Genomic DNA, 20,553 nt, shown 5'->3' with positions numbered 1-20,553 from the left:
CACTCGAGTCTTCTCTAACACCACAGTTCAAAAACATCAATTCTTCAGTGCTCAGCTTTCTTTATGGTCCAACTCTCACATCCATACATGACTACTGGAAAAACCATAGCTTTAACTAGATGGACCTTTGTTGGCACAGTAATGTCTCTTTTTTAATATACTGTTTAGGTTGTTCATAGCTTTTCTTCCAAGGAGTGTCTTTTAATTTCATGGCTGCAGTCACAATCTGTAGTGATTTTGGAGCCCAAGAAAATAAAGTCTGTCAGTGTTTCCATTGTTTCTTCATCTATTTGCCATGGAGTGATGGGACCGGATGCCCTGATCTTAGTTTTTTGAATGTTGAATTTTAAGCCCATTTTTTCACTGCCCTCTTTAACTTTCATTAAGAGGCTCTTTAGTTCTTCTCTTTCTGGCATAAGGGTGGTGTCATCTGCATATCTGAGGTTATTGATATTTCTCCTGGCAATCTTGATTCCGGCTTGTGCTTCATCCAGCCCAGCATTTTGCATGATGTACTGTGTATATAAGTTAAATAAGCAGGGTGACAGTATACAGCCTTGATGGACTCCTTTCCCAATTTGAAACCAGTCCATTGTTCCATGTCTGGATCTAACTGTTGCTTCTTTTTTTTTCCTTAATTTTTAAAAATTAATATATTTTTTATTGAAGGATAATTGCTTTACAGAATTTTGCTGTTTTCTGTCAAATCTCAGCATAAACCTCAGCCATAGGTATACACATAGCCCCTCCCTTTTGAAACTCCCTCCCCACCCCACCCCTCTAGGTTGATACAGAGCCCCTGTTTGAGTTTCCTGAGCCATATAGCAAATTCCCATTGGCTCTCTATTTTACATATGGTAATGTAAGTTTCCATGTTACTCTTTCCATACATCTCACCCTCTCCTTCCCTCTCCCCATGTCCATTAAGTCTGCTTCTTGGCCTGCATACAGTTTTCTCAGGAGGCAGGAAAAGTGGTCTGGTATTCCCATCTCTTTAAGAATTTTCCTCAGTTTGTTGTGATCCACACAGTCAAAGGCTTTGGCGTAGTCAATGAAGCAGAAGTAGATGTTTTTCTGGAACTTTCTTTCTTTTTCTATGATCCAGCAGATCTTGGCAATTTGATCTCTGGTCTTCTGCCTTTTCTAAATCCGACTTGAACATCTAGAAGTTCTTGGTTCACGTACTACTGAAGACTGAATTTTGAGCATTACTAACTAACTCCAGATAGAGCAAGTAAAACTATAGATTCTTGCTGATGTTGCCAAAATGGAATTTGGTTTAAGATTTTCATCCCGTCAAGCTGGGAAACCGTCTGTAATAGAGTATCATTGAGAAAGCAACAAGCTCTACTTTCTGTCTTCCCAACAGTGGAGTACCTTACAGCAGGATGGAAGTCATATTGTCCATCTCTAAGTCTCTTCCTTTCTGTAGGTGAAGAAATATTGGTTTAAAAAGCAGTACAAAATTAGAGAACAGGAAAACATGGTTTAAAACTAAATGCCATATTTTATAGTTCTGAGTAAGCACTAGAAATTAAGAAAAAGAAGTGAATGTTTTTGGCTATGGATAAACATTTTTTTTAACCATTAAAAAATATTGAACTATAGTTGATTTATAATATTGTGCACCTTGGTTTCAGGTGTACAGCACAGCAATACAGCTATACATACATGGGTATATATATATGTGTGTATATCATATCTATCTATCTATCTATCTATATATATTCTTCAGATTCTCTTCCCTATAGGTTATTACAAAATATTGAGTATAGTTCCCTATACTATGGTCATTGTTGGTTATCTATCTTATATATTCTAAAATGTATATGTTAATCTTAGCCTCCTAATTTATCCTCCCCCCAGGGATAAACAGTTTTTATTAGGCCAGTGACTTTGGGATCACCTTTAAACACAGTGGAGGAGTTGGATTGCTGACAGAAGTAGGGACACAGTGTGTCCAGGGAGGGAAGATACTACATTTGGGGAAAGTAAATGAATTTGGATTGATATGAGATGTTTTAGATAGATGAGATTGGGTCACTTTCATGAAGGACATCACTTTTTAGCTGAGGCAGTTGAGCTTGCTTTTATAGGCTGTAGGGAGCCATTTTGGGGTGCAGAGCCATTTTTTGACTCTTAATATACCTAGTTATTAATTTGGTTTGATGATAATATAGATATTCTTAGTTGCATGCTTTTGCATGGAAAATATAACTTTCCTGTATAACTTAAATTTGTTTTCACATAAATTCTTTATTTTTGCAGTGTCTCAAAAGGGTTATTCAGATACCATAATTTATTATGTTTCAAAAAGGGTAGGGACTATGAGGTGCTCAGAGGTTTTGTCAATCAGTTGCTAAGTCTTGTCTGACTCTTTGCGACCCCATGGACTGCAGCATGCCAGGCTTCCATGTCTTTCACTATCTCCCAGGGTCAGTGACCTTAATAAAGTATGACACAGTGGCAGATCTGGGTTCAAATCAGTATCTTGGGTGTTGAACTCCTTCTGCTGCCTTTACTTTATATTAAAGGTAATTGTTTTGAGTTGTGTAGTGCTCAATGTTGACTTTAGGCATTTTCTGCATTTTCTTCCCCCACCTTCTTCTTGGGAGTATATATTTTTCTTTGCCCTTATTTATTTTTTTTCCTTTTTCTCTTTTTCTTTCTTTATTTTGTTAGCCACATCCCACTTCCTGCATGCAGAATCCTACTTTCCTAACCAGGGATCAAACCGGTGCTCCCTGTGACAGAAGTGTGGAGTCCTAACCAGTGGACCTCCAGGGAATTCCCAGCCCTTAAGTTTTAAATGTGGTTCTTGCCAGTTTTCAACACTGTGTTTATCCCCTGTCCTGTCTGTTTGGTGGTGGTTGTTTCATCACCATTGATAAATCTGCCCACTGTAATGCTAAGCCCCTAACTCATGCTCTGCTACCACTGTGTATCTTACTTCCCCACCGCCCTGCAGTTTATAAAATGGGATGATAATCCCGGCCTTTTTTGAGATATTTTTGTGTCAATGATCTGAAAGTATTGAGTGGAAAGTACTATAAACACCTTGAGTGAGTGAATGTGAAGTCCCTCAGTTGTGTCTGACTCTTTGCGACCCCATGGACTGTAGTCCACCAGGCTCCTCCGTCCATGAGATTTTCCAGACAATACTGGAGTAGGTTGCCGTTTCCTTCTCCAGGAGATCTTCCCTACCCAGGGATCGAACCCAAGTCTCCCGCATTGTAGTCAGACGCTTTATCATCTGAGCCACCAGGGAAGTCTGCATAAACACCTTAGGAAACATGATAATTTTATAGATTTTTTTCTCCCAAATAACATTTTAATATTCTTAATCAACTTGATTGATGTATAATTTGCATTCAGTAAAATTGAACTGTTTTAAGGATATGATTTGGAGTTTGACAGATAAACTCACTCAAATATGGTCACATAATCAAGATGTAAGAACTTTTCTGTTATCCTCAGAAGTTCCTTTTGTGCCCTTGGCATTCATTCTCACCCCTCTTTACCCCTAGAAATTCACTGATTTGCTGTCATCATAGGTTAGCTTTTCCTTTTCTGGAATCTCATGTAAACAATCTTATCTAGGATGTACTCTTCTTTCATTAGCATCCTGTGTTTAGGATCCTTCACTGTTGGTGCCTTTATCAGTAGTTTGTTGCTTTTTATTGCTGAGTGGTATGTGGGAGCACTGTTGCATTGTAAGGACTGTAACAGGATTTGTTTATGCACTCATCTGTATCTAATACTTGAATTGTTTGTAGTTTTTGGCTATTATGAATAAAGCTGCTATGAACTTGATGTGAAACTTTGGATAGACTTATATTTTATCCTCTCTGGTAAACACCTTGGAGTGGAATGGCTGGATCATATGGTTGGTAGGTGTGTGTTTAACTTTCTGAGAAACTTGCCAAATTGTCTTCCAGAGCTGCTGTACTATCTTACATTCTGTCTAGCAGTGTATGAGAGTTCCTGTGTCTCCTTATCCTCACCAACACTAGGGTGATAAAGTTTTGGCCACTCCCATACTAATCATTGTGGAGTGCTGTCTTGTGGTTTTAATTTACATTTTCCTAATAACTAATGATATTGACATCTTTTCATGTACTTACTTCCTAGCTGTTTATCTTCTTTGGTGAAGTGTAGTAATACTTGTTCAGATCTTTTGCCCATTAAAAAAAATTGGGTTGTTTGTTTTAATGTTAAGTTTTGAGCATTCTTTATATATTTTGAAACAAGTCCTTTATCTGATAAATGCTTCACAAAGATTTTCTTCCTTTCTTTGATTTATCTCTTCATCCTTTTAACAGTGTCTTTTTTTTTTTAATTAAAAATTTTTATTGGAGTATGGTTGATTTGTTACTCAGTCATGTCTGATTCTTTGTGACACCATGGTCTGTAAGCCCTGTCCGTGGAATTCTCCAGACAAGAATACTAGAGTGAGTTGCCATTTCCTCCTCCAGGGGATCTTCCCGATGCAGGGATTGAACCCAGGTCCCCTGCAGTGCTCATGGATTCTTTACCATCTGAGCCACAAGGGAAGGTTGATTTACAGTGTTAATTTCAGGTGTACAGCAAAGTGAATCAGTTATACATGTATCAACAGTGTCTTTTAGGAATAAGCGTTTTTATTTTGAGTTCCAGTTTGTCCATTTGTTGTCTCATGAATTGTGCTTTTGGTATCATTTCTAAGAAATCCTTGCCTTTAACCCATAACTGGAGCACATGAAAACTGTCTTCCAGCTACTTCTCAGGTACTCAGGAGAATGGCAATGTCTTGTTTATTAATCATCAAATTTTAATAATATTTAAAAGAAAAATAATTTCTGTACAGTAATACCCATCCATATCTAACATGGTTTATAGGAAAATCATGTTTTCTGGTGAAGACCAGGTTCCCTCCTTAGTGTAAAGATGTCAGAAATTTTAGATAGATAGAAGTAAAAAAAAAAAAATTAATCCATCTTAGCTCAAGGGATAAACTTTACTAAAATCAATTTATGAAGATTTAAAAAGACTTGAAGATGTTGAAGAAAGGTGCTAGATTTGTGTGAAAATATCCCATTTGTTGGTGTAACAGATAAATAAATTTTGATAAACTCCTTTACATACAATAGTTTATCTTATAGCATACTTAAGTTTCCATGCTCTTGAATGATCTTCAGTGTAAGTTTTAAAATTTGTTTCTCATGATTTTCAAAAGTTTATAACTTGTCTGACTTGCTGTAACTAAAATGGAATATTCATTTCCCCCCATTGCTCCTGCCTCGCAGGAGGGTTCTTTTCCATTGAGCCACCAGGGATCGTTAAGAGACAAGTTATTTTCTATGGAATCCATTCCTGATTTCTCTATAGCACAAGATTTTTAGCAATTAAAAGGCAAATGCACTTAAGATCTATTACTAAGTTGTGTCCAACTCTTTGCAACCCCATGGACTGTAGCACGCCAGGCTCCTCTGTCCTCTACCATCTACTGGAGTTTGCCCAAATTCATGTCCATTGAACCAGTGATGCTATCTAACCATCTCATCTCTGCTGTCCCCTAAGATCTATTAATTAACTATAAGTAATATTTTGAGTGTTTTAAGAGAACTCAATTTGTAGGCCATTTAGTTATTAATTACTCTGCCTTTTCTGTAGAAAGAACTTAAGTTGAAGTTCTGTGCCTTTTCCAAAAGAGGCTGTTGTAGATGTATGAGTAGACAAGATCTGGGTAGCAGCCAGTAATTATAAGTACACAATCTAAAAAGATAACACGCTCAGTTATATTGTGTGCTTAGTCGCTCCGACATATCCTACTCTTTGCGACTCCACTAACTGTGCCCTGTCAGACTTCTCTGTCCATGGGGTTTTTCAGGCAAGAATACTGGATTAGGTTGCCATTTCCTCCTCCAGGGGATCTTCCTGACCCAAGGATCGAACCCATGCCTCCTGTATCTCCACAGCATTGCAGGCAGATTCTTTACCCGCTGAGCTGAATTGTATCATTCGTCCTAATTTGTGGCAGTATTTATCAGTAGAGAAGAAATGTGAATGATGGTTAAATACGAAACTACTGCTGAAGGTAAAATGCCTGGTAGTTGAATTGAAGGAAAATTAGTTTCCTCCACAGTCTCTGTTATCCACTTTTGAGAGTCAGTAATCTCAGAAAGATTGAAGGCAGGAAGAGAAGGGGATGACAGAGGATGAGATGGTTGGATGTCACCACTGACTTGATGGACATGAGTTCGAGCGAGCTCTGGGATTTGGTGATGATCAGGGAAGCCTGGCGTGCTGCAGTCCATGAGGTTGCAAAGAGTCAGACACAACTGAGTGACTGAACTGAATCTCAAAAAATAAAGAAAAAGCAGTTAAGAAAGGGAGACCATGCTGTTTTTTTTTTTTTGTATGCTGTTTTTTATTTAAAATAAAATAAAAAGATAATTGTCTTTAGAAGATAAATTATCTGTGTAATTGTCTTTAGAAGGTAATTACAAAAGATGTAGGATTATGTAACTTTTAGTGTTTCTCTGATGATAAAGAAGTATGTTATAAATTGGATAGAACAAGCACTCTGTGTTGTTTAAATTTTTTTCTTGGCAGCTACCGACAAATTACACTCAAGAGCAAGCTTAGGAGCTTGTTTGGGACAGGAGCAAGCCCAAACTTAAAAATACTGAGAAATTTTGACCTTAGTTTTGAGTCTGTTTTCTCTTGACCAGTCTATGAATTTTGAATGCTGTACTCTTACAGGCACATTTTTCCCCCTAGATCTTTCTGATGATATGCCCATGGTGTATAATAAAGTTATCAGTATACCTGAAGAGGTTTTTGTTTTGTTTTGTTTTCCTTGGAGTAGAGGGTGCCTTTTCTAATGTTACTGAGAAGGCTTGTCTTTCTCTTCTAAGTGATGAATCTTAAGAAACTTCACTGAGAACTTAAGAACTTAAAACCTGGGAATGCGCTTCTCCTGATAATTCTTTTTACTCAAATCTTTATTGATAAGTCAGGCCAGAGGGATTGTTCACCTTTTGAAAAGGGGAAACCAGGTCCTGCAGTTTGTTTTGGTTGCAGATAGCCTGGCAGCTGAATTTTGGGTCGAGCAGAGGGTGTTGCCATGCTCAGTGGTTCTGTGTCTGGATGCTTTAGAAACCAAGGTGCTGTGCCTGTTATTACTGTATACAAATGGTGAGAGGTACTGAATCTTTGCTTTGTTTTGTGGAAGGATTCCAGGTTCACCAGTTTAATGTTTCATTGTGGTTATGGTTACATGTTCTGAGACAAGGATGCTGATTATTTTAGCTACAGTATTAGAGAAAGGGGAGGGTGCTGAATTCCAACAACTGGTAGTATATATTTATTAAATTCAGGTCTAATGATGTGAAGAATAGTTAGGCAAACCTCTATGTAATGCATCTTGCTAAGTGTAGTAGTAAGAAAACCTCTAAGTAGTCATATTAATATAATTCATGATAGCAGCTACAGACTTCTAAGTGCATTATAGGAAACTAGGAAAGCTAATTTCCATTTCATCCAGAGCAGAAGAATGTAATATTCTAATTTCAGCAAAAGGCAACTTTTAAAAACAAACAAATTTGAACCACTTTATGTGTTTTTAATATGTTAATTTTTTTTTCACCTTTTCTCAGGTTTTACTTCTTAGTCATTTAGTCTCAGTAGTTTCCAAATTGGTTGAGGAAATTAAAGTGGTAGCTAAGTTCTCTCTATACAAGATTTTCCTGCTGTGTGTGCGAACCGCTTTTTCCGGAAAAACCCTTCCATTGGCAGTTCTTGAGGGCATGTACTTTTTCCACACTTAACGATTTGGGGGCTGAAGCCTGCGTTTAGTCAGAGGTGACAAATTGTTCAAAAAACTTTTTTCCAGTTTAGTGAGAACTGATTCAGAATTGAAACTGAAGTGGATATGGAGTTACTTGCAGTTACTCTTAAACAGTTGCTGTCTGTTACTGTTAGGCATATTTTGGACATGTGGGTTCCGTATCAGTATTTGGTGTTATGTTGCTAAATTTCTTGTCTGGTTTAGACACTTCACTTTTGAAATTAGGTTGGAACTGGCTTTGAACAGAGGGCCACTGGAAATTGAATATAGTGGTCTATGTGGGGAGGACAAAAAGTTGGCATATTTTTACTTAAGAATTCTTAGGAAAATTTTGATAATGTGAAGATATGTTTTCCAAATGTCATATGATTTTGAGGTTAAGTAGTTGTAGGGAAAGCCAGGAAGCTTTCCTATTGAAAGTATTTGCCTCTTATGCTAAAACTTGCAGCACTCAGTATTTGTTCTTTTATAATTAAAAAATGATAAGTTTTTAAAAAAATGCATTGTAATGTAGAAATGTCAGTCTGTGTAGAAGCTTATAAAGAAAAAGAAAGTCCCCCATTCTCACATTTTGTTCTCTAGATTTAACTACTATTAACAGTTTGATATATGTACTTCCATGTCTTTTCCTGTGCACATACAAATATTTGTAGGTAAATTTCTTTGTTTGGTTCTACTACAGCTTTTGTTGCTTACTCTCTTTGCATGTGAAGCCTACTTTAGTCCTCCACCCCCATTTTTTTTGTTGTTGTTGGGTTTTTGAAAGACTTTTCTTGTTCATGTATAGGACTTTTAAAAAATCGTATTATGGTTATTAATCCTGTGTTATGTATGGTGTATTTTCTCTCAGCTTATTGTTTATCTCAACTTTCAACTTTTGTAGTATCTTTTGTCATATAAAAGTTTTTTTAAAAACTATAGTTCTAGTATGACTTTTGGGTTTTATGTGTGCTTAAGAATGTAAATGTCCTATATTTTCTTCTAGTGCTTTATAAACTTATTTTTAATATTTAGGTTTTTAACCCACTTGGAATATATTTTCAGTATAATATGAGATAAAGATCTGACTTTAAAAATATTGAAAACCAACTCTCCTCGTAATTTATCACTTATTTGCATGTTTGAAATGGTCTCGTTAACGTATACTCTTAATAAGGCCACTTACTGTGTACCTGTACTACGTGTTCAATTACTGTCAGTTTAGCATATATTTCAAAATTTATTAAGTATTACAATTAATTCTCCCGTTTTAGACTTTGATAATCATCAGCAAACAATAATTTGGGTTCTTCCAGTATTTATACTCCTTTTTTAGTGACGTTGAAGAAGAGCCATGATGGTAGGAATACCACCTGAGGTGCTGTGCTTCTCAACCTTGCAGACACAGAAATCACCTGGGAGATCTTACTAAAAAGCAAATTCAGTAAGTCTGGGCATGCCTGAGAGTCTGCATTTCTGACGAGCCCCCAGGTAATGCTGGTTTATAAGCTTACAGACCTTATTTTAAGTAACAGGGAGCTAATATTTATTGAATACTTGAGGTGTTCTGATCACTATTCTGAGTGATGTACATGTATAGACTCTTGATGATTAGCATCCCCATTTACCAGTGAAGAAACTGAGACTTAGACAAGTTTATGACTGCCCAAAATGACACAGCCACTAAGTGGAAGAGCCAGATCAAGCTTGGGCCTCTGCGCCTCTTGGATATATTTCTTCACCAATAGCAGATATTATTTTCTCTTGTGTGACTTACATGGTAATACTCTTAGTTTAGTTTTCATTTTAAATTAATAGGCTTTAATTTTTGGAACAATTTTAGATTTACAGAAAAATTAGGCAGAATGTATAGAATTCCATGTACCTCCTTACCTTCCCTCTCCCCTTGCTGCTGCTGCTAAATCGCTTCAGTCGTGTCCGACTCTGTGCGACCCCATAGTCGACAGCCCACCAGGCTCCCCCATCCCTGGGATTCTCCAGGCAAGAACACTGGAGTGGGTTTCCATTTCCTTCTTCAATGCGTGAAAGTGAAAAGTGAAAGTGAAGTCGCTCAGTCGTGTCCGACTCTTAGCGACCCCATGGACTGCAGCCTATCAGGCTCCTCCATCCATGGGATTTTCCAGGCAAGAGTACTGGAGTGGGGTGCCATTGCCTTCTCCGCCCTCTCCCCTTAGTCTCCCCTAATATTAGCATCTTTGCATTAGTGTGGTACATTTGCTATAACTAGTGAGCCAATACTGATAGCGTTATTTTAGACTAAAGTCCATAGTTTACATTAGGGTCCACATTTTATCTTGTACGTTCTATGGATTTGGACTAATGTATAATGTCATGTATCTACAATTGTGGTATCACACAGAATACTTTCTCTGCCCTAAAAATACCTCATGCCCCACTTATTCATCTCTTCCTCTCTCCTCCAGGCCTCAATCTTGGCAAATACGGGCCTTTTTTACTGTCTCCATAATTTTGCCTTTTCCAGACTTCTGGAATCATAGTTAGAATTGTTAAGTGTATGTAGCCTGTTCAGGTTGGCTTCTTTCACTTAGCAGTATGCATTTAAGATTCTTCTGTGTCTTTTTGAGGCTTGGTAGCTCATATCTTTTTATCACTGAATAATACTTCATTATTATACCATAGTTTATCCATTCACTGAAGCTATCTCATCTACTTCCAAGTTTGGGCAGTTATGAATAAAACTGTTATAAACATCCACATGCAGATTTTTGTGTGGACTTAAGTTATCAACTCATTGGGGTAAATACCTTGTAGCATGATTATATGGCTAGATTATATGGTAAGAGTATGTTTAGTTTTGTTAGGAACTGCCAAATTGTCTTCCAAAGTGACTGTACCATCTTACATTTCTACCAGCAATGAAATAGAGTTCCCGTTCCCCATTTTTGCTAGCATTTGGTGTTACCAGTATTTTGGATTTTGGCCATTCTAATAGGTCATAGTGATAATCTTGTTTTTTAATTTGCAGTTCACTGATGACATTTGAAGCCATGAATCTTTTCATATGTCTGTGTATCTTCTTTGGTGAGGTTGAGATTTTTTGCCCATTTAAAAAAAAGTTTTTTTTTTCTGTTGAGTTTTAAGAGTTCTTTGTGTATTTTGGATACCAATCCTTCATTAGATTTATGTTTTGCAAAGATTTCCTTCCAGTTTTTGAGGCTTGCTCTTCAGTTGTGACAAATAATCCAACCAGTTTCCTTCTCTGTTTGCCTAAGAGCTTTTTATCAGGAATGCTCTATAGCACGGACATCTTTGAAGATTATTTGGCTGAATGAATAGATGAAGCTTTGTTTTTCAGAAGGCATCCCTGTTGTATTCCAGATATTTTAAAACACATTCCTTGTGGTATTATATTTAAGAATGTAACTGAAAATTTAATTCTTATCCTTGTAAATAGCTTATTCTTACTCCTTCCATGATCTCATGTGCCTTTAATGTCCAACTTGTTTGCTTGTCCAGGATCCTAATCTCATTCTGGCTGGATCTTCTTTGTTGCAACTATCTGTTCCTCCACTGGTCTGTAGCAGTCTTTTCCTGTGGCCAGTCAGACTTCCACCTCTGAAATCATAAATTTGGAAATTTGGCTCTCTGAACACGGTTTCCTGCCTTCTCAGGTTGCCGTTTGCTGAACTTACTCTTTGATTTCACTGAGGCCTCCAGCCCCGTAAATCTTCTCTGTCTCCAGATCTGTAACATTGCTCCTGGGATTACTGTAGCCCGTATGGACACCGCAGTTGGTCACTTGGCGATGAGTCATGAGTACCCTCAGTTCCCCCGCACCTTTGTTCCTCTCGCCCATGTGTCATGCAGGTCTCCAGCTGTGGATGAACAATGCTGCCCATTTTCTGTGTTCCTGCCATAGAGCTTCAAGAAATGACTGAATCGTATTCATTTGTTCTCTTACTGACTCATGAGGCACCCTCCTCCCATATATGCTTGTTATTCTCTTTCGTAGTCTTCTTACTTGTCTGTGGTTGATTTCATTTCTCCTTTACCAGAATGACTGTTCTTTCTAAACAGAACTCAGGTTCATCTCCCTCTGTCACAGAAGATTCCAAATACTCCAGCAAAGTGATCTTTATAAAAAGAAGGAAATCCAGCAAATCTATTTGTTCTTGTGTGATCCCTTTTGTTATTCAGATAAAGATAAAATATTAAGTTTAACATGCCCTTTCTAGTTTTCCAGCCTAATCCCTCTCCTCTCAGAGCTCCTGTTTCACGGGCTTTTTTTTCAGATCCTTCACATGCCAACCTCATTCTTAGCATAGGGTAGTTACATATGTTCTTTCCTCTGCCAGACAGGTTTTCTCTTTTGGTGTTTAATTCAGACTCCTCTTTGAGACATAAATGTCAGTTCCTTGGAAAGGCTTTTCCTAACCTTCCATTGGCCTGAAGAGAGATTAAATCCTCCCTGAAATAGTTAATGGTCATGAGAGTAACAATAACAGTAAACATTTGAGTGTTTGTATGTCAGACACCCTTCCAAGCACATTATACATGTGGACTTTTTTAGTTTTCACAGCAATCTGATAGGCTAGAGAGATGGGTAAGTAATAGGACCTAGAATTGTCCCCACTTTGTAGATGGAGAAACTGAAGTGAAGAGGAAGTCCCTTGTCCAAAGTCACACAGCCCTTTGGTAGGAGCACTGGGGTGTGAACCCCAGCAGTCGGGCCCCAGAGCCTGGGTTCTGAACTGCCGTGCTGTGCTGGACTGGTGGTTATAACTGTGTCATTTCTGACTAATGTCCACCTTCCTTGGTAGGTGTTGAGTTCCTTGAGTTCAGAGATGGCACCTGTCTGGTTAATTTTGGATTCTCCAGGGCCTAGAACAGAGCCGGAAGTGAGGAGGCTAGGACAGAATGAGTGACAGCCACCTCTCTGCCTAATTGAGTAAACAGAGGCTTTCAGTGTGAAGGTCCTCAGTTTCCTCCCCCTCTGCTTGAAAATGGAAAATTCCTTTCATCTAAAGAATACGTGCCCTATTTATTTCAAAACTTAACCCCTCTACCTGTTACCTTTGATATCCTAAAAGCAATATATGCACTTGGTAAGAACAATTAGTGTAACTATATTCCTTCACTTTCTTTCTTGCTTAACCATTACCATTTTCCAGAGGTATCAACTGTTAGCCGTCAAATGTATGTCTCCTTATATATAATATACAAACTGTATGGATACTTTAAATACCCAAAAGGGAGTGTATTTAATATTCATACTATTCTAAGTTTGTTTTTATATTAAGAGCTAATGTTTTATACTGAACTGTAGTTTTGCAAGATATCAGTATTGAGGGAAATTAGGTAAAGAGTGTAAGGGATGTCTCTGTATTATTTCGTTTATTTTTTGGCTGTGCTGCATGGCTTGTGGGATCTTAGTTCCCCTTGCAGGGATGAACCCATGCCCTTGGCACTGTACCCTAATTGATGAACTTTTATTTCTGTTTTTTCATTTTCCCAAAACTACTGAACGGGGAACATCCTTGCATTCATGGCTTTATGCTTGCTTGGGTATGAATGCACAGACAAGTTTTAAAAGAGCAGAAAGGGTCAAAAAGTGTGCACATTTGGAATTTTGATAAAAGCTGACAGGTTATTCTGTATCCAGTTTATACTTTGACCAGCAGTTGAGATAGAGCCTGTACTCTGTGCAGTCACCTTCACTGTCCTCATTCTGTTTCTCTGCTTCTTCTTTGGGACTTTTAAAAATGAGTCATTTTTCCACTTAATATCTCTCCTTCTCTGCTGGCTCTCTTCTCTTTGCCCATTCTCTAACACAGCAGTCTCCAACCTTTTTGGCACCAGGGACTGGTTTTGTGAAGACAATTTTTCCACAGACCAGGGATTAGGGGACGGTTTCGGAATGATTCAAGCCCATTACATTTATTGTGTACTTTATTATTATTACATCATCTCCACCTCAGATCATCAGGCATTAGATCTCAGAGGCTGGGGTTGTTGTTGTTCAGCTGCTAAATCATGTCCCACTCTTTGCGACCCAGTGGACTGCAATATGCCAGGCTCCTCTATCCAGGCAAGAATACTGGAGTGGGTAGCCATTCCCTTCTCCAGGGCATCTTCCCAACCCCGGGATTGAACCTGGGTCTTCTGCATTGCAGACAGATTCTTTACCATCTGAGCCACCAGGAAGCCCTACTATCTCCTGGAGTTTGCTCAGATTCATGTCCATTGAGTTGCTGATGCTATCTAACCATCTCATCCTCAGAGGTTGGGGACCCCTGCTCTAACAGATCCTCCGCATCCATAGGGCTTTCCTTCAGCAACCAAGTGCTTTACTTGTATTTACTGATCCTTATGTAATACCCTGTAAAGTAGCTCCCATTCTTCTATCCATCATAGAAGTAAGGAAGCTGAGACACAGAGAAGTTAAGTGACTTGCTTAAGACACCCAGAGAGTGAGGAGCTGGTATTAATCTAGTCGACCTGCCTGTGGAGTAGGAGCTGGCAAACTGGTGTCAGTTGTGCGGGTTTGTCCTGTAGCCTGTGTTTATATCCCAACTAAACATGCTGTATGCATTTTAAAGGGTTGTTTTAACAAAATAAACAATGGAAAATATGGGACAGTGTGTAGTTCACTGACCCCTGCTTGTGCCCTTTTTTTAAAAAATTTCTTTTTGCCACCTGACTTCTATTTCTTCGCCTCCCTTTCTCTCCTACACCTGTGGTATCTTATATCTATCCCAGCAATTTCACTAAGACCGCCCTGGGGAGGGTTTCAGTGCCCCATTGATAATTCTAGTTACCTGATTTAAATCTTGTTCTGTGTTGAGCTCTTTGTATCACTTGGCACTATTAAATACCATGTTCTTTTTAAGGGCGTCCCGGGTGGTGTTGGTGGTAAAGAACCCACCTACCAGTGCAGGAGACATAAGAGATGCCGGTTCAATCCTTGGGTCGGGAAGATCCTCTGGAGGAGGAAATGGCAACCCACTCCAGTATTCTTGCCTGGAGAATCCTATGGACAGAGGAGGCAGGTTCTTTTTAAAAATTCCCTCTCCTTTAGTTTTCAAAACAGAAATGCCTTCTGATTCCTCTCTTCCTTCACTGAGACTGCTACTTCTTAAGCCCCATTGCCACTCTGTTTCTCTACTTGCTTTTTCAGTGATTAAATTCTTCTGGATTCAGTCCTTTGCTCTTCCTCCCCACTCAAGTTCAGGCTCTCTTTCCCATCTCTGCCTCCTCTGGATCAGAAAGACCCACATTTGAATCCGATTCCATTATTTTCTGTCTGAGAGGTCAGAAGAGTTTACTTCATTTCTCTTTTTTTCTCTGAGGACAGTGATACCTACCTCAGTATCATGTAGAGTAGATGAAATAATCTATGTGAAACATTTAAACTGTGTCTCATTTACAGCAAGTGCTCAATAAATACTAGTAGGAATAGTGATAATACTGTAGTTGTGTTGTTATTGTAACTGTTTCTAACCTCACATATGCAGATGATACCTCTCTAACTGGCAGAAACTGAAGAGGAACTAAAGAGCTCTTGATGAGGGTGAGAGAGGAGAGTGCAAAAGCTGGCTTAAAACGCAGCATTTAAAAAAAAAAACAAAAACGCAGCATTTAAAAAATGTAGATCATGGCATCTGGTCCTGTCACTTCATGGCAAATAGAAGGGGAAAAAGTGGAAGCAGTGACAGGTTTTATTTTCTTGGGCTCCAAAATCACTGTGGATGGTGACTGCTGCCATGAAATTAAAAGATGCTTGCTCCTTGGAAGGAAAGCTGTGACAAACCTAGACAACATATTAAAAAGCAGAGACATCACTTTGTCAACATAGGTCCATATAGTCAAAGGTATGTATTCCCAGTAGTCATGTATGGATATGAGAGTTGGACCATAAAGAAGGCTGAACGCCGAAGAATTGATGCTTTCGAACTGTGGTGCTGGAGAAGACTCTTGAGAGTCAGTAGGACTGCAGGGAGATCAAATCAGTCAGTCCCAAAGGAAATCAACCCTGAATATTCATTGGAAGGACTGATGCTGAAGCTGCAATATTTTGGCCACCTGATGTGCAGAGCCAACTCATTGGAAAAGACCCTGATGCTGGGAAAGATTGAGGGCAGGAGGAGAAGGGGGCAAGAGGACAAGATGGTTGGATGGCATCACTGACTCGATGGGCATGACATTGAGCAAACTCCAGGAGATAGTGAAGGACAGGGGAGCCTGGCATGCTGCAGTCCAGGGGGTCAGAAAGAGTTGAACTCAACTTAGTGACTGAACAACAACAAACCTCTAGGATTGCCAGCTTTCCTGAGGTCCATACAAAGATACTTAGCTGTCTACTGGAGACTCATATTTGAACACCTCATGGGTCAGATGGTAAAGAATTCTTCTGCAGCGCAGAAGACGTGGGTTTAATCCCTGGGTTGGAAAGATCCCCTGGAGGAGGAAATGGCTACCCATTCCAGTATTCTTACCTGGAGAATTCCACGGACAGAGGAGTCTCGTGGGCTGTAGTCCATGGGGTTGCAGAGAGTCAGAGGCAACTGAGTGACTAGCACTTTCACTTTTTCACTGGCTACCATGCCAAACGTAAACTCTGAAGTCTTTAGTTGTTCTCTGGCTTCAATGCTTAGTGACTGTGACCGTAAATAAATTACTTATTTAAGCCTCAACTTCTCCATTTTTGAAAGGATGGTAAATAAAAGGACTTTATTATTATTTGTTAATTATTATTACTATTCGTCTTAAAATTCAATCTTCATTTTGCCCTGTTCTGCCCAGAACAAAAGCCTGAGAAATGCCTTTTTTGGTCTGCCTCCTCTTCCTTATCCTCCACCTGCAGTTAGTCACCAACTACTGTTGATTCTATCAGTACTTCAGAAGCCTCTGCTTGCATTCATCCACTCTTGTCATTTCTCACAGAAGTATTGTGTAACCTCCTAATTGGTCTCCTGGCTTCCAGGCTACCTCCCACCTTTCACCAGGATTTATCTTTATTGAAGGCAGATCTGTTCATATCACTCAGCAGTAAAGGACTCAGATGTCTCCTTATGTGATGTGTAGACGTGCAAGACCTGCAACCTCCCATTCTTTATAGCCTCATCCTTTGTTCGTGGAACCCATGGGTTCTACGCTGTCTGCTGACACTTGGGCAACTGCCCCACGCACTCTCAACTCTCATGCCTGTGTCTTTCCCCTGCTGTGGCTGCCCTTTTCTTTTTGTTTGGCCCGCTGTCCCCTCAACCACTCCCTGTGAATAAGTACCCATAGCTCCTCCCCAAACTCCTCAGCCATCTGGTGAATTCTTGGTCATCCTTCAGTGGTGGGTGGATACATTGATATATATGTTAATCTACTCTTTTTCTTCTCTTTAGTCTTAACTGCCCTACCAGGCAACATTAATTGGTCCTTTTTAAAGAGGCCTTATAGTGGGTAGTTAAAGTCCATGAGTCAGTCTGTCTTGGTTAATAATGCAGCTGTAGAACTGGAATAAAACTATTTAACCTACCTGTGTCCCTAATCTATAAAAAGTGGATAATGTTGCTCTCACTGTGAGGATTAAGTGAATTAATATGGGAAAAATGCTTTGAATAGAACCTGCACATATGAAGTACTTCTTAAATATTGGCTATTATTAATCTCAAAACATCTCTTACATACCTCACAATAGCATTTCCCTTTTTATTACAGTTACTTTTTTGTTGTGTTTTTCCCAGTAGATTGTGGCTTTTTTGAAGGTGAAACTTGTGTTTTAGTCATGTCTGTGTCTTTGGTATCTAGCACACAGCAGCCTCCAATAAACATTGAATCTGTCGTGCTGTTTGCTTGACTCATAATAAAGTGCTGGGTCCTCCTATGTTTTAGCCATCAGCATCTTACCTCTTCTGGAAATGACTGCTTCTGCAAGTGTGGCATTAGAGACACAAAACTGCTCCTAACCTCAGTGAACTCTTTGACCGTAAATTTGGTATTACAGTGAAGCTTCCTGCCTATAGCAGGCAGAATGCAACTGATGGCGTGTGGTCTTTGCAAAAGTTTCTCCCAGAGTGGGAGAGAACCTCTGATGTTTTTTTGTTTAAAGGGACACAGTTCAAGGCTAGAAAGTATTTTCTATTACACCTTTTTGTTTGTTTGTTTGTTTTGTTGAGTATAAGTAGAACTCTTTCTACCTTTTCAACTTTATTCTTATTGAAATGTTAAAACTTTTCCCTTTTAATGATGCAGGAAGAGATTTCTTTATTGTAAACATAATATAGAGCTTATAATGAATGCCAGATTTGGGCTATTTATAGATGATTCCGGAATATTAAGTCATTAAGTCCCATGTGATCTGGTTCCATTGCTGGCCCTTGACACCTCAGCATATCTGGGCTATTGCAGTAGTAACTGGTCTTTCTACTTTTACGCTTTTCTCTCCAGTCTGTCCTTTATACTGCTGCCATGTTAATCTTTCAGAAGTCCTGTTCTGATTTTTCTCACGCATTAAAAAAAATCCTCCAAGAGTATCCCCTTGTATACAGGGTAAATTCTAAACTCTTTACCATTCAGGATGCTCTACAGTCTGGCTCCTATTATCTTTTCTACCTTATATTCCACTGTACACTAGAATGAACTTTGTAGATTATCTGGGTTAGTTGTGAGTTGCGTAATGTGAGTTACGTTTTCCCTTTTTACCTACTGGGAGTGTTTTCCATTCTTTTCCCATTTTTCTTTTGAAATTCTGCCCTTCTTTTAAGATCTATATTTTGAAACCCCTTTGTTTTGAAATAATTACAGACTCACAAGAAATTGCAGAGTAGTACATAAAGTACTGCATACCTTTCTGCCAGCCTCCCCCAATGATAATATATAACTGTAGTATAATACAAGATCCATTTTGGAATTCCATTTTGAAGAATATTCTCAGTGGTAGGAAAAAGACTTCTCTTTCTTTCCTTTCCTTTCTTTTTATCTTTTTATCTGTCTCTTCCTTCTCCCCTACCTTTTTTTTTTTTAAGGACTATATTGGACTTGTGGAAGTGGCCAGAAGTCATTTGAACTCACATTTGTAAAACAAACTAGGTGGGTGATCAAACTGGCTAGTATGGTGTGTGGTCCTTAACAGTGAAAAGGTATGGCTATATGATATTGTAAGACTAACTTTTATCTGCTTTTATGAACCGACCTTAAAATTAATTTCAAAAGAGGAGTTTCCATAGAGGGAATGGATGAATAACCTCCTTAAGTAATTAAAGGAGGCACAGTCCTCATTTAGATGTGAATATTCTAATATATCAGTTAAGATACTCTCAATATTTTTTTTAGCCATACCATTTATATTCTCCTTTAATGCTTATATTCTTACAGAGATTATTTTTAAAAAGAAGCTAGTGTTAAAACACACAATGCAGGAAGGGGAACACATGTAAACCCATGGCTGATTCATGTCAATGTATGGCAAAAACTACTACAATATTGTAAAGTAATTAGCCCCCAACTAAAATAAATAAATTTATTAAAAAAAAAAAACACACACACAATGCATTGTGAAAAAAAGAGTTTATTTTCCTCAAAATTGAAGTAGAGTTGATTTACAATGTTGTGTTATCCTCAGGCTCATTTTTTAAAGAAGGCAGAAGGCTTGTAAAGGAAGAGATTTTGGAAAATAAACTTTATTTTCCAAATTGGAACCCTCATACATTGTTGGTGGGAATATAAAACAGTACAGCCACTTTGGAAAACAATTTGGCAGGTTCTCAAAAAGTTAAACATAGAGTTACCATATGACCCAGCAATTCTACTCCTAGGTATATACCCAAGAAATCTGAAACATATGTTCACACAAAAACATGTACACAAATGTTCATAGCAGCGGTATTCATAATAGCCCAAAAGTGGAAACAACCCAAATACCCATCAGCTGATGAATAAAAAAACAAAATGAGGTATTTCCATACAGTGGAATATATTTCAGCCATAAAAAGTGATGAAGTACTGATAACACAGCAACATGGATGAAGCTTGAAAACATTTTGCTAAGTGAAAGAAGCCAGGCACAAAAGGCCCCATACTGTATGATACCCTTTATATGAAATATCCAGAACAGGCAGATCTACAGAGACGGAAAGTAGATGGTGGTTGTTAGGAGCTGCAGGGGGATGAGAGAGGAGGGAATGGAGAGCGGCTGCTAATGGGTATAGAACTTCTTTTGTGGGTGATGTAAACATTCTGGAATTAGACAACGGAGATAGTTGTACAGTCCTCTAGATACACACACACACAAAAACCCCATTGAATTATATACTTTAAAAGGGTGAATTTCATAGTATGTGAATTATATCTCGAAAATACAGTCCCAACTTCCTGTATTAAATTGTGATCTGGTTTAGGGTATTGTTTGCCTGGTGTGATGGAACATAGTGTCGGATCACTTACATTTGAGCTCCAAGTAAGGGCAAAGGTTAGTGGGAGCAGGAAGTGGGTGACTGTCAGACCTAAGCCTGGTAGCTGCTCAGTGCCCTGTGACACTGGTGGGCAGAGTAAAAGTAGGAGCAGATCAAATAGGGATGGAATTACCTTCTCTTAGAATCCAGACAAATATCTTAACACGTAGAGAGATCAAGATGTGTTTCAAACAGAGCAGGTTCTGACCTGTTACATTTAGGCTAAAGTTCTTGCCATTTTGTCTCGGATGTATACCTCACAGATCTTGAGAAATCTGTCTCATTGTTAACTATAAGGAAGTAGGCCTTATGTATTTA

General features: G+C 38.6%; 1 protein-coding gene and 2 long non-coding RNA genes across 26 annotated transcripts in view; 1 reads left to right on the top strand and 2 right to left on the bottom strand.

The window, feature by feature from the left end:
* SIK3 (SIK family kinase 3) overlaps positions 1–20,553 on the top strand; it is a 278,071-nt gene that overhangs the window by 53,232 nt on the left and 204,286 nt on the right. The window contains exon 2 of one of the 24 annotated variants that reach the window (XR_014070037.1): positions 9,127–9,254. The exons of 22 other annotated variants lie outside the window; for them this stretch is intronic. The gene's annotated coding sequence lies outside the window, so the exon portion shown is untranslated. The remainder of the gene's footprint in view (positions 1–9,126; positions 9,255–20,553) is intronic. One more of the 24 variants, XR_014070036.1, reaches the window with a different exon arrangement.
* On the bottom strand, positions 9,499–15,422 carry LOC145527954 (uncharacterized). The gene is made up of 2 exons (XR_014070039.1): positions 14,799–15,422; positions 9,499–13,852 (listed from the first exon to the last, which is right to left on the bottom strand). It is a non-coding gene; the product is annotated as an uncharacterized LOC145527954 (long non-coding RNA).
* On the bottom strand, positions 15,420–19,321 carry LOC145527956 (uncharacterized). The gene is made up of 2 exons (XR_014070041.1): positions 15,893–19,321; positions 15,420–15,753 (listed from the first exon to the last, which is right to left on the bottom strand). It is a non-coding gene; the product is annotated as an uncharacterized LOC145527956 (long non-coding RNA).

The sequence above is a fragment of the Giraffa tippelskirchi genome, chromosome 11, assembly GCF_054371585.1.
Source record: "Giraffa tippelskirchi isolate mGirTip1 chromosome 11, T2T-mGirTip1v1.2.pri, whole genome shotgun sequence".
NCBI lineage: Eukaryota > Metazoa > Chordata > Mammalia > Artiodactyla > Giraffidae > Giraffa > Giraffa tippelskirchi.
The sequence above is the reverse complement of the archived record's forward strand: the minus strand, read 5'-3'. Positions and strand labels throughout refer to the sequence as shown.